Source organism: Crocuta crocuta, unplaced genomic scaffold (genome assembly GCF_008692635.1).
Source record: "Crocuta crocuta isolate KB4526 unplaced genomic scaffold, BGI_CrCroc_1.0 scaffold2119, whole genome shotgun sequence".
Classification (NCBI taxonomy): Eukaryota; Metazoa; Chordata; class Mammalia; order Carnivora; family Hyaenidae; genus Crocuta; species Crocuta crocuta.
The window spans coordinates 135,071-138,918 of NW_027530618.1; positions in this window are offsets into that span (position 1 = coordinate 135,071).

Consider the following 3,848-nt stretch of genomic DNA (forward strand, 5'->3'; position numbering starts at 1 on the left):
GAGAAGAATAGGTATTAACTCTTCTTTAAATGTCTGATAGAATTCCTCTGGGAAGCCATCTGGCCCTAGGCTTTTGTTTGTTGGGAGACTGTTGATTATTGATTCAATTTCTTTGCTGGATATCAGTCTGTTCAAATTTTCTACTTCCTTCTGTTTCACTTTCAGTAGTTTATATGTTCTCAGGAATTTATACATTTCTTCCGGATGGCCCAATTCATTGGCATATAATTTTTCATGATATTCATTTAAAATTGTTTGTATTTCTGTCATGTTGATTGTGATCTCTTCTCTTTAATTTGTGATATTGTGTATTTGGGTCCTTTCTCTTTTCTTTTTGATAAGTCTGGCTAGGGGTTTATCAATTTTATTAATTCTTTCAAAGAACCAGCTCCTGGCTTCATTGATCAGGTATACGTGCTTTTTTTTTTCTTGATGTTGTTGTTTGTTTCTATATCACTTATTTCTTTTCCTATCTTTATTATTTTCCTTCCTCTGTTGGCTTTAGGCTTTATTTGCTATTCCTTTTCTAGCTCTTTTATGTATAAGTTTAGGTTGTGTATTTGGGACCTTTCTTGCTTCTTGAGATAAGCCTGAATTGCCATTTACTTTCCTCTAGGACTGGCTTTCCTGCGCCCCAAAAGGTTTGGACTGTCCTGTTTTCATTTCCATTTACTTCCATGTATTTTTTTAAAATTTCTTCTTTAATTTCCCGGTTAACCCATTCATTCTTTTGTAGCATGTTCTTTAACTGCCAAGTGTTTGAAGGCTTTCCAAAATTTTTCTTGTGATTGATTTCAAGTTTCATAGCATTGTGATCTGAAAATATACACGGTATGATATCAATCATTTCGTTCTTGCTGAGGGATGATTTGTAACCCAGTATGTGATCTATTCTGGAGACTGTTCCATGTGCACCCGAAAAGAATGTGTATTCTGCTGCCTTAAGATGAAGTGTTCTGAATACATTTCTTAAGTCCTTCCATGTCAGTGTGTCATTCAAAGCCACTGTTTCCTTGTTGATTTTCTGCTTAGATGATCTGTCCATTCCTGTAAGTGGGGGTGCTGAAGTTCCCTACTATTATTGTGTTATTATCAATGAGTTTCTTTGTGTTTGCTGTTAATTAATTTATATATTTACTTAGGTTCTTCCAAGTTGGGAAAAAATATTTACAATTGTTAGATCTTCTTGTTGAATAGAAGGTTTTATTGTGATATGATTACGTTCTTCATCTCTTGCTACAGTGTTAGGTTTAAAATCTAGTTTGTCTGATATAAGTATGTCTACTATGGCTTTCTTTGGGCATCAATTAGCCTAATAAATGGTTCTCCAGTCCTTCACTTTCAACCTGCAGGTATCTTTAGATGGAAAATGAGTCTTTTGTAGGCAGCACATAGATGGGTCTTGTTTTTTGTTTTTAATTATTTTTTTATCCATTCTGATTCCCTATGTCTTTTCACTGGAGCATTTAGTCCATTTACATTCAGAGTGATTATTGTCACTCTTCAATGGCTATTAATTTAGTGCCATTAAATTACCTGTAATATCATTGTTTTTGGAGATTTTCTTAGTTCCTTTCTAGTCTTTGTCATTTTTGGTGTTTCTCTCCCACTCAAAGAGGCCCCTTTAATATTTCTTTTAGGGTTGGTTTAGTGGTCACAAACCCGTTTAGTTTTTGTTTGTTCAGGAACACTTTATCTATCCTTCTATTTGGAATGATGGCCTTGTTGGATAAAGTAATCTTGGCTGTACATTTTTTTTTCCAATCTACACTTCGGCTATAACATGCAACTCCCTTCTGGCCTCCCAGGTTTCTGTAGAGAGAAATGTTGCTAATCTGATATGTCTTCCTTTGTAGGTGAGGGATTTCTTTTCTATTGCTGCTTTCAGGATTCTGTCCTTTTCTTGATATTTGGTGAATTTTGCTATGATGTGTCTTGGTGTTTGCCAGATTTGTTTTTGATTGGAGTTCTCTGTGCTTCTTGGATTTGAATATCTGTTTCTTTCCCCAGATTAGGGAAGTTTTCAACTACAATTTTTTCAAGTTTTTAATGTTTATTTAATTTTGAGAAAGAGAGAGAGAAGGATAGCGTGTGAGCAGGGGAAGGGTAGAGAGAGAGGGAGACACAGACTCCCAAGCAGGTGCCAGGCTCTGAGCTGTCAGCACAGAGCCCAACAAACATGGGGTTCAAACTCACAAGCGGTGAGATCATGACCTGAGTCAAAGTCGGACGCTTAACTGACTGAGTCACTCAGGTTCCCCTCTACTACAATTTTATCAAATAAAACTTCTGCCTCCTTTCCCTTTCTTCTTCTGGGACTCCTAAGACTAAAATGGTATTACACTTCATGGAGTTGCTGAGATCCTTAAGTCTGTATTTGTAATCTGATATTTTTCATTTCCTCTTCTTTTTCAGCTTTATTATTTTCCATAATTTTGTCTTCCACATCACTTATTCATTCCTCTGAGTCTTCCATCCTTGTGGTCATTACATTCAGTCTGTTTGGCATCTCAGCTATAGCATTTTTTATTGGGACTAACTAGTTTTTACATCTTTTATCTCTGTGGTAAGAGTTTCTCTGTTTTCTTCTGTGCTTTTCTCAAGCCCAGCTAGTATCCCTAGGATTATTGTTTTAAATTCTGTTTCAGTCGTATTATTTATACCTATTTTGATTAGCTCCCTGACTGTGACCTCTTCTTGTTCTTTCTCTTGGGATGAATTCCTTCCCCTTGGCATTTTGTCTAGGACTCTGTCCTTTGTGTTTAGGAAAACCTGTGCCTGGTCCTATTTCCACTAGAGCTGAAGTTTTGCAGCGCTCTGTGATCAGGAGTCTTGGTGTACATAGGGGAGGTTAGTGTCGGTCTTCTAGGGGAAGGGCTACTGCTGCTCTGGTTCTCAATCACACTTCCCACAGTAAAAATGTCACCTGCAGGGTGTGGAGCTTGGTGTAAGTAGCTCAAGCGTCCACTGTGTGTGCTGGGCCAATCACTGAGGTCTGTCCATAATGATTGCAGGGGTAAAAAATGGCATCAGCGCACTCTTCCCCAGAGAGGGAAATACATGTTTGCCACTGTTTAGGAAGTCTTCACAGAAAAACAATTTCCCATCTTGTGACACAGTCTTCTGTCAGATGCCGCCCGTCACCCTGACTATGTCCAAGCTGTCTGTCGCACTGCAGCACAGCACTCCTATGTTTTATCTCAGTCACATGGCTGGGTTTTAAAACTTCAAATTGTAGGGACCTAGTGTGGAACAGACCCATCCAGAAGGTCTTGCCACTCCATGGCTGGGAACCGTTTGTCCCAGAAAAGCAGACACATGACCGCTGAGGGCCTTAAGTATAGCAAAAAGCTGGCATCCAGGTTAGCTGCCCTCAGCAGGTGTCGTTGCATATATGCTAATGAACAAGGCGTCTTACTGGCACCCAGCCAGCTCTTTGGTCCTGTGAGAGGCAGTGTCTCTCCAAATGCACTCTGAGAAGGGGAACTGTGTCTCAGTGTGACACAAGGGGTCCTCAGAGCATGCTGTCCACTCCTGGGCCTCTGCCCTCCTTCTCTGCAGGAACACCACTACACCCACCAGCCTTGACGCTGGCGATGGCATGCACTTCTAAAACTTCAGACTTACAGCTCCGGTGCTTGTAAAAACTTGCAATAATCAGGCCTCTCCTTTTCTCAGTCAATGGTTTTGGGGAAGTTTTTCCTGTGCAATCCCCTGTATGCTTCTCTCTCTCTCTCTCTCTCTCTCTTTCTCTCTCTCCCTCTCCTCTCTCCATGATCAGGACTCCCTTCCCTCCACAGCACCCATGATTTATTTCTCCCCCAGAGTACATCTCCTACCTTCCATAA